We start from the raw sequence: 10,981 nt of genomic DNA, 5'->3' as shown, positions 1-10,981 counted from the left end.
CGGACATTCACCTAGTCACTTCCACTCTCACCGGGGGACTAGTGACTCACTTTCCAACCCATCCACTGAAGTTATCCGCAGCCAAATTAACCTCATTTTACTCCGTGCTCCACAAGCTGTCAGTACGAAACTGGACACCCTCTACAAATACCATTTATGTCACTCGACACCAAGCTTTGGTCTTATACTCCATTGGCACAAATGGGGTCTTCAACTTCGGGAAACTGGTGTTCCATACAGTAATGCAGTATGCTAATGGTGGTCTTAAATCATCGAAGCTTCCATACCCAAGTCTGATCTATGGGCTTCTGATATCACAAGGTTTTGTTAGGGATATCACTGAGCAACTTTCTGATCTCAGGGAACCCCTCAAGATTGCTCCTGCACTCTTCAAAGGCACTCGAAAGCTAGACCTCCCCTGGTCTGCATCACCTCCAGCGACCACCGCAGGCACCTCTCAAAACGCCTCTACCACAGTACCTCATGCTACCGGCCCGTCTCCTAGTTCCACATCTCGACCACCTAAACCTGGTTATGTGAAGATTACCGTAGCAAGTGCCCAGACCCATCTCGATCATGCTCTTAAGAAAATTTCCCAGGCTAAGGCCGACTTGACCTACTATAAGAGTTTGGCTGCTGCCATCAGTGTCATGTTAGAAATGGCCGTTCATGGACAAAAAGGGGGAGATGATCAAACTGGTGCAGGTCCATCTAGGACCAAAGATGATGAAGATGAAGAAGACATTGAGGATGAAGATGAGGAATATGAAGATGATAGTGTTTAGAGTTTTGTTTTCTGTTTAATGTTTCTATTAGTGTTTAGAGTTTTTTCTATTCATGGTTCTATTGCTGCTCTTATCTGTCTGTTAATGCTTTTGCTAGTATTGGCTAATATCTCTATCTGTTAATGGAACTGTTGCAGGTGTTGTGTCAAGTGTTGCCAACAATTCTAACAACAACCCATACTAACAGTATTTTATTCAAGGGGAGAATATATCAAACTCAGGGGGAGTTGATTTGATCTTAACAAGGATAAATGGGTTTGATCTCATTTTGTCCAAGAAAGGCAAAAATAGGGAGAATGAAGGGAAATAAGATTTCGATTTTAAATGATATATTTTATTTATTTCCCTTATAGAGTTTTCCTTGTTGATTTGATTGAGCAAATATTTAATATGATTTTGCCTTCCTTAGATAATGAGATCTTAATTCAAGAGATATGGTATTAGTGTTTAAAAAACAGTTTATTCCTAATAAAATACTTTCCTTGTGTTTTAGGTTTCCTTGTGGAGATATGATTCTGCACCTATAAATAAGAGGTAAAACTCATTGATAAAGGCTGTTTCGATATCGACCATACATACACAGACATAGCAGAGATTTGCAGAGAAAAATTATTCTCGAAGCCGTTGCTGTTTGGAGTGGTGATTCTCTTGTTGTGCTGAATGTTGCTAACATCTATAGACAACATCCGTAACGATGTTGACTGAAGATTGCATCTAATTGATAGTGGTTTCCGGGATAAAGTTTTGCTTTCTTGATTACGTTTATTTTTTGGTTCTGGTTATTTATTTTAGAGAGCTTTTATTTTTCTCAACTTGTTGAGAAAATTGATTTTTGGTACAATCACTAGTGATAGATTTTTGTGTAAACATTGTGGTTTTCTAGTGATTAATTTTTGCCATAAGGTACTTGTGCATATTTAATCTCATCCATCTATTTATTTAAAGTGAATTTGTGTTACAAAATATAATGTTCCGCTACATGTTGTCCCAGATGTTGTAACATCTGGAACAACACCTAATTCTGACAAAACACGAATATACTATTTCACATCCTATTCTGATATTCTCATTATTTTTTATATCTGTCGGACAAAATAATCCTTACACCATACAAATCAAACAAAAATAATAAAAGTTGCAAAGATACAAAATATTGATTGATAAATTACTTCATTAAATCCAAAAATTGGATATTTTCCTAAATATTATTTGATATGATGGAAGGCAAAATTCTTCTATTTCTTTCTTCTTCTACTTGGGAAGAAATTTATCATACAATCTCTTAAGTACAAAAGTGGCAAGACAATCAGTGAAAAATTATATATATATATATATATATATATATATATATATATATATATATATATATATATTTGTTAGTATGAGGATTATCCAAATTATTTTGTACTCTTGGCAGAGATATGATGTGAACGAAATGACGCCAAAGAATTTGAAATATCCAAATGGTAGTACCATTTCTTTTTAGCTTTTGATCCTGAGAAATTAAATGACCCAAAGTTAACTTTCAAAATATTCACGAAAAAATGATTAATTGATTATTTGCAACTTGTTCATTTATTTCGTCAATAAAATAAAGATGAAATGAATTTAATTTAGTGACCGACTTACTTTTAAAAATGCAATATTATTTGAGTGAGTCTCATGTGAGACCGTCTCACGGATTATAATCTGTGAGACGGGTCAACAATACCCATATTCACAATAAAAAATAGTACTCTTAGCATAAAAAGTAATAGTACTCTTTTATGGGTGATCCAAATAAGAGATATGTCTCACAAATAATACCCGTGAGACCGTCTCACATAAGTGTTTGTCATATTATTTTTAGTTTTTATTTGAGAGTAACAATGTAATATTGTTGGTAACACTTAAAGGAAATATAAGTCGAATCGGACGTGGAATGATCATTTCCATAAAATAGATAAGCAATAAATAGGAGCTCAAACATGTTACATTTTTTTAAAATATTTGATCTTGTACACCACAATTTATAAGTTATAAATTTATTTAAGCTCTAATGTTATCACCAAACAATATAAAGTTGATTTTGTTATAAATAAAAATAAAAATTTTTATGTGGATACTTTATTGTGTTAAAGAAGCATCACGTACGTGATTTTTTTCTACATGACTGAATATCTTCTACGTAAGGTAAAAATTTGGAGGAAAAAAGAAAAAAAAAAGAGAAGAACATTAATTTTGTTTCTTCGGATTGATTGATTTGATCAACCTCAAGTATTGATAAGGTTGTATTACGGATCCGAAAAAGTAAATTTATATATAATATTTCATGACAAAATAGATATGCCATAAGATATAATTAGCTAGTTACAAATAACGAGTTCAGCGAAGGAAGCTTGCTGAACCTCCGGTGGAAGATTGTCACCGGCCTCGATTCATCGATGGAGATGTAGATCTAGCTGCCGTGGCTTCATTATTTCCCCACACACGAGTGGCAGCACCTTCAGTATTGTTTGTAGCAGGTGGAGTAATACTAGTAGCTGTACTATTAATGCTGCTCACAAGTGAATCAGTGCGCGGCTTGCTCTTTAAATTTTGAGAGGAAGAAGGAGGATTTGAACTCATTTCCGATCGATGGATTAATGTTTAATTTGATCATCTATCTTTCACGTTTCTCCTTGGCTTTTTATAGGTGAAAAAGGTGACTAACTACGCAAATACCCTTTTTTCATCCTTGTATTATAAACGCAATTTAGTCTTCTTCCACTTTAAAAGGTATTACCTTCCACTTATCTTTTTCCACTTTAAAAAGTCTCAAAGCCTCTGTCTTGATTTCCACTTTGGTATTGACTCGTGATAAATCTAATGAATACTATTATATTAAAAAAAAATATGTAAGGCCAAAAACGTCACAAGTCTTGTTAGAGTAGATGCCCTGCAAGCCAACGGTTGGCTAGGGATTTTATTGACTCAGTTGTAATAAACAATCTTTATTTTAATATAATTTAACTTTTTATGGTCTTGTTATACTTTATCTGTATACCCATGCAAACAGCATAGATAAAGTCCTTGATTATGTTTTAATACAAATGAATCGTAATTCGATGTTGAAACTCATTTGTAAACACTGCATATTCTAAATTCGTTCCTAGTCGATTCAGCCGCCTAAAACAGGGATAAATGCCGCTTGAGCTCGAGACTAGCATCTGTGATGTTGTGTACTGCGTTTCTTGGTAACGGCATAGAGATGTATAAACATACAGATGGGTAGTCATATGATGATTATACCGAACAACCCTCCCTCGGACTTTCCAAGTGGTTATCATTCATCGAGAGGACAAGTCCGTGGTTATGATTGTACACCATTAGTCCTTACGACCCGGGACAACACTGAGGCTCTATATGCTAGGGCTGTGCTTTGACTCGTTTACCGGCTCCAGGAGAGTCATCAGATGGCGAGGTTGGGTACAGTTGCGACACATATAGGAGCCAGTGCATTGTAGTCGGGGATTCACCGCTCACCTACGGGTGTGGATATCCTATGTGATCTAATGAAATAATAGTGCATGGAATCTCTGGCTAGAGTATGAGATGTACGTTGGAGAAAGAGTTCTCCAAATAGTACACGCGATGCCACTATTATATTTATCACATAGTTATCGAATTAATATGCAACCCTCGATGAACCAATGGTTGCAGATTCGATCGGGATATATGAGATGAAGGGACCGTACTGTACGTTAATCATAATCGACTGGTTCTCGCAGGCACTATTAGTGATACCTAGGGGATCATGGGGCGATGCTACTAGACGCTTTTACCATGATCCGATGGGTGCAATCAGAAATGAGTTCTGACATTCTTGATCAAAGTGTTGATGAAAAGAATGGGGCTAACCAGGGTAAGCCCGAATAAAGGATTATGTTCTGAATCACAAAGAGTTGTGAACCCACGGCTAGCTGTATCCCTGAACCATTGAGGGTCACACAAGCACTGGATCGTTTGTTCCCGTTGAGAGAATAAATTAAAGGAGTTGAATTTATATTATGATATAGTAAATTCAAGGAGTTGAATTTATGATAATTAAAATTTGAGAAAATAAATTCAAGGAGTTGAATTTATGATATAGTAAATTCAAGTAGTTGAATTTATGAAATTTTGGAGGTGATAAAATTCAAAGAGTTGAATTTACAATTTATATATAATAAATTCAAATGTTGAATTTATAATGTGTTTAATTTATTAAACTCAAAAGTTGAGTTTATTAAATATTAAATTAAAATTGGTTGGATGTATGTTCAAATGGGTTTGTAGGAGTACAAGTCCAACATACTAAATAATTAAAGTTTAAAGGACTTTGATTAATTAATTAAACTAGTTGGACTAGTCCAATTAATTAACCAAACACATTAATGTTAATTAAATAAGTCCAATTATTTTGTTATGGTAATTAGCCCATAAATGTTTTATAAAATAGGAGACCTAAAACCTAGCCTCCATAATATATATGCACGAGATTCTCCAAGGGATGGGAAAGATTTTTGGAATCTTTAATTAATTTAATTAAGTAATTAATTAAGTTAATAAAGGATTAGAAAATATATTAAGGATATTGATTCTATTTATTAGAAGAGAAAAAGCATCCGAAAGTTTGGTTTTTGAAAACTCTCGGCTCTCCCCAAAGAATCTCTCGAAAATTTCTTAAAGAAAAGCAAGAAAAATTTGGCTTAGATTTTGAGTCGAATTTCTCGTGTTATATCTCTACGCAAAGGTTCTTCTAAATTTCTAGTGCAATTTAGAAGAGGAATAAATATTTCAGTCGTGGACCGGATTAAGAGATCGAAGAATGTTCGTAGGGATTTACAACAAGAGCTACGTCCGCTAATACTGGTGTAGTTGGAGCCACGTGATTTATTCACCAAAGGTATAACGATTCTAACACCCTATGAATGTTTTGTTAAATCATACGAACGTCCAAACATATTTTGATTGTCAAAATAAAATAAAATTTTTAAACTTCCGCTGCGTTTGGGCGTGTAGAAAACCGAGATCCAACAAGTCTATCTTATATTATGAAGTTTGAGATATTTAGATTAACTAACTTTTGGTGTCATGATCTGTTTTATAATTATATATATCAATAAAATGTTAAAATTTTAATGTAAGTCAAATGTAGTTCAGCACATAAAGTTTTTGTTTCTCAGATATCAAGTTGTGGGTTCAATTCCTACTTGAGTTTTTTTTATACCTTTATTTTTTCTAGTTATTTTTTTAATTCATACATCAAAATTACAATATAGTCTCTCACGTTTTATTATATAATTATATTTTGATCCTCATCTAAATATAAACTAAATTAATTATAAAAAAATATTATAAAAAATACGTATATGCATCGGTGCACTAATTTTGATTAAAGATAGTCGTTGTATTTCCATTGAGGGTAACCCTCACCATAGATTATATGATGATTAAAAACTTTGAATTGTGAGTAAAATAGTTATTTTGCCGAATTTATAATTTCCATATGTGGACACCTTCCGAGATGTTGACTGCCTTATTGATGATTTTTTTATTATTTTCTTTCTTATTTTTTTTTTTTTAGAGATGGTAATGAGTTTGTTATAGTTCGTTCTCGGACGTGGAAGCTCACTTCAAACTTGGACGAGGCCTTAGCAAGGGGCAAGGCAAAAGTAGAATGTTTTTAAAAGAATATAATTTCACTTACAATTCTTTTTAATTTTGCGGTTAAAAAATTTAAAAAACATAAAAATATTATATTTTAAACTCTAGAAAATATTACTCAAGTTTTTGTTCATCGGATTTTTAAATCCTAGTTACGCCATTGTTTACAATGAGAGGAAAATGTGTGAATTAAAAAATAAGTTTTGATCTCGATTTAATTTTTTGAACTACAATCTCTAAGATATTTAAAAAAAATGCGTCATCATACGTTTTTATGTTACTGTTTCTTTTTTTTTCAAAAAAAAAAAAAGATGTTATGTACAACAAAATTAACATAAAGCATTTGAAAGGAAGCTGAAAATTTACGAACACGTTATGTAATTTGACCTATTTTTTTCCTTGATCATATTAGGTCACCAAATTTGGTCTTAATCTAAAAAATTAATACTTTTTTATCACGTTCAATACTTTTGTTTGTATGCTGACAGGAAGCCAGATATTTCTAACGGGACCTCACATATTGCTAAAACGTATTAGATTTCGCTGACATAACATTAAATATTACTGATATGTATGTCGTTACATCAACACTCCAATAAAAAACATGCCCCGATGTTGCTTACGCCCTGATTTACTCTATCTAAAGCAATGTACCCCAAGACTGACTGTGAGATAGAGATGATGATGCGTATTTCTATATGCGTCAGCCATTAGTAGTATCATATATGGTATGATATCAACACGACTTGATGTTGCTTAAGTTATGAGTGTTACAAGCATAGATCAGGCGAACCCTGGTTCAATGCATTGGAAGGCTGTGAAAGACATTCTTAAGTACCTAAGGAAGACTAAGAACTAGTTCATGTTCTATGGGGGTGAAGAATTAAAATTGAAATACTACACTGATTCTAGCTTCCAAAGTGATGTAGATGATTCGAAATCGACCACTGGTTTTGTATTCACAGTCAATGGTGTGGTTATCTCTTGAAAAAGTTCCAAGCAAGACACCGTTGTGGATTCCACCATAGAAGCTGACTGTGTCTGCTGCAGCAAAGGAGGCAGCTTGGATGAGGAATTTCGTCCAAGAGTTGGGAGTTATTCCTAATGGAGTTTATCCAGTCCCGGTGTACTAAAACAACACTGGTGTCGTTGCACAAGCAAAGGAACCAAGTTCTCATCAGGGATCCAAACATATACTGAGGAAATTCCACATCATCCGGGAGATTGTGGGAAGAGGAAATATATCGGTCGAAAAAGTCGCCTCTTCAGATAACGTTGCTGACCCACATACAAAGCCCTTGTCAGGACCATTGTTTGAAAAGAATCGTGAAGCAATGTGATTAAAGTTTATGGGTAGTTGGCTCTAGGACAAGTGGGAGATTGCCCTGCAAGCCAACGGTTGGAGAGAATTTATTGACGCAAGTGTAATAAATAATCTTTATTTTAATATAATTTAACTTTTTTGTGGTTTAATTTTCCTTTATCTTTATACCCATGCAATCAGCGTAGATGAAATCCTTGTTTATAATTTAATACAAATGAATTGTAATTCGATCTTGAAACTCATTTGTAAACACTGTATATTCTAAATTTGTTCCTAATCGATTCAACCACCTAAAATAAGGATAAAGGACGCTTGAGGTTGAGACTAGCATCTCTGATGTTGTGTACCATGTTTCATGATAAGGGCATAGAGATGCCCAATCATGCAGATATGTAATCATACGATGATTGTACCGAACATCCCTCTCTCGGACTTTCCAAGTGGTTATCATCCATCGAGATGAAAAGTCCGTGGTTGTGATTGTACATGATTAATCCTTACTACCCTGGACAACACTGATGATATGTGATAGACTTAATTTAATTACGGTGATGATAGTCAAACTCAGTAGATCTCGTTAAGTGAAACCAGAAGACTATATAAAAATAGAAGATTGCTTATCGCCTTAACTAAGCAGTACTCTTCGAGTACTTATCAGTTTAGAAAAACATAAGGAGAATTTGACTCATTGATAGAAGCAGAACCTATCCTTGATATATTACATGTTACCGTTACTTTACCAAGTACGAGTATTAAATGTTTCTTAAATGCAATGCATGTATAGGTGCAAGATATCAGTATATCAGGAATCAAATGATCGATATCAACAATCATACATATATGCTCGAGCTGGTCCACGATGGCAGCGGACTGTGCCTGGGATATGGCCCAGCCTCGAAGCCAGCAACTACCTAAGCCGGACCGAATCAAGGTAGCCAAACATCCCCAGGACATCATATCATATCATATATATAACGGATCTCAACTGAAATATAACTGGATCTCAATAATAGATAGGCTCAATATGATATGTTCAGTGGTATTGATGTGTCTAACTAAAATAAAATGTGTGTGAACAAAAGAAATATTTTATTTTACTTTGCACATCAATTACTAACTGATAATATGCGAGTCAGCATATAATATCACATAAATCAGCAAATAGAAAATAAGTCATACACAGGATCATCAAAAGCCTCTGTCAGACATCGTGAAAAAAAACTGATCTCTACGTACCTCAACTAATTTACCATTAACTTAAATCCTCAAGAAAGTCCTGAAATTGCCAACTCAGACAAATCACCTGAATATTCATTTAAATTGTCTTATTATCATATAAAAATTCCATAACCATTTAAATTTACTAAAAATCCAATTTCAACAATTTAGGCATTTTAAATTCCTAAAATTCCAATATGCAACTAAAATGCCTAAAATCAATCATTTCTATTTTATCGTGCAATTATTCTTTTTAGATTTAAATAACGCCAAAATAATATTTAAGCGACTGCGATAAATTCTAGGTTCATAAGATTATACCTCCAACTTGCACAATTCTGGAACCTACAACAATAACCCAATAATTAATCAATATTGATACAATATTGGAGTCGAAATTGAATTAAATTCACATAGTCAACGATTCGCACCGATACAACTTGTACCTCCAATAACAGTGGCTAAAATCGAGCCTAAACCAAAGCTAACCGGCAACAGGCGGCAAACTCGCCGGAGGAGATGACCGGAATCACGCAGAAAACGGAGCCGACGGGTCGTTCTCGAAAATTTGCAAAAGTGGTATAAAAAAAAAGCTTACAACACAAGGAACAAAACCCCTCAATCAATTTTTAGTTTTGAGCGGCGAAAGACGACGATTTCAGAGGTGAAACCGATGGAGTTTTTCGTCGGGTTTTCGGAAAGTGTCGAGAAGCACTTAAATATGGGTACCAAAACGTAGCTCTCGTCGAGAGATTTCCAACCATATATTTACTTAAATTTTTCGATGGTCGATGATAGAGATACGAGCGATCAAAAATGGCGAAAATGGGTTGAAAGTTTTTACAGAATGTTACGGGAGAATAGCGCGGTTTCCAACGAGACATTCAGGATGATGATGTTTATATTTTATATAATATATATATGTGTGTGTGTGTGCATGTTTATCTTTCATTTTTTCGGGATTCGAAATTTGACTCGGTCTATTTTATTTCAACTCTTGTGTGCTATAAAATTTAAATATGCATTAACACACAATTTAATTATTTGGCTTAATTATTTTAAATTCCTCAATTTAAAATAATTAATCTTAATTATCGCCAAATAACATATAAATAAATTAGGTCTGAATCTAGAATCCTTACCGTGGAATCTCTACTCATCAGCCATATCTGGTCTGAATCTTATATTCTCCTGAAAAGAATCTATAATAATTCTGTACTTGTTTAGCATATTAATATCAATAATGCAGTCAAATCAAACACCCAAGTACATCCAATTCTAACTCGATCTCATTCTTTTCTTACTGTAGTTTACGATATTTCACAGAAATCTCTGATATCAACATTTCCCCCAAAATAAGGAATCAATAATACGGTACAAACAGATCCACTAGATACATCATATCTCAATGCAATTCAGTCAAAGATAATTGTAAAGAATGCATTAGTATGTATCAATACATATGCAATATAATCATAAAAGAACAGTACCTGCCACTATATCATCAAGTGCCTCTTGGGTCTGTTCCTCGGTCACTGCCACCAGATGGTCCTGATCCCTGAAATCTTCGGGAATATCTCTCTGGACAAACTCCAGCAAAGTGTCCCGGCTGTCTACAGATACGACAACTACCAGTCACTCCCTGGCATTGCTCCGTGGAATGTCTTCCTCCGCAAATCCTGCAGTACACTCCAGTATAACTCGGGCGAGAACCACTGGAGCTAGAGGAACCACTCCCTAACTTCTTAAACTGTTTCTTTCGAGTTTTCAGCAAATCTTGCTTTCCACTCGTGCTGCCGCGATCAAATAGGAGAGAGGATTGCTGTGTCTGGGGTTGTATCGCACACACCCTTCTCAGTTGTCTAATCAGACTCGCCTCCGCTCTCTTCGCTCTACCCAAGGCATCAGCAAAATGGTGAGGTCGTTGTATATTCATCAATGCAACTATCTCCGAATTCAATCCTCTGATGAACTGATCCGCTACAGC

General features: G+C 34.5%; 1 long non-coding RNA gene across 1 annotated transcript; it reads right to left on the bottom strand.

Annotated features, from left to right (window-relative positions):
• Window positions 1-8,784: 8,784 nt before the first annotated feature.
• Window positions 8,785-9,817, bottom strand: LOC140828449 (uncharacterized). The gene is made up of 3 exons (XR_012117208.1): window positions 9,426-9,817; window positions 9,316-9,339; window positions 8,785-9,079 (listed from the first exon to the last, which is right to left on the bottom strand). It is a non-coding gene; the product is annotated as an uncharacterized lncRNA (long non-coding RNA).
• Between the last annotated feature and the right edge of the window lie 1,164 nt (window positions 9,818-10,981).

This window comes from Primulina eburnea, chromosome 3 (genome assembly GCF_022965805.1).
Source record: "Primulina eburnea isolate SZY01 chromosome 3, ASM2296580v1, whole genome shotgun sequence".
NCBI lineage: Eukaryota > Viridiplantae > Streptophyta > Magnoliopsida > Lamiales > Gesneriaceae > Primulina > Primulina eburnea.
Note: the sequence above shows the minus strand (reverse complement) of the source record. Positions and strands in the feature narration are given on the sequence as shown.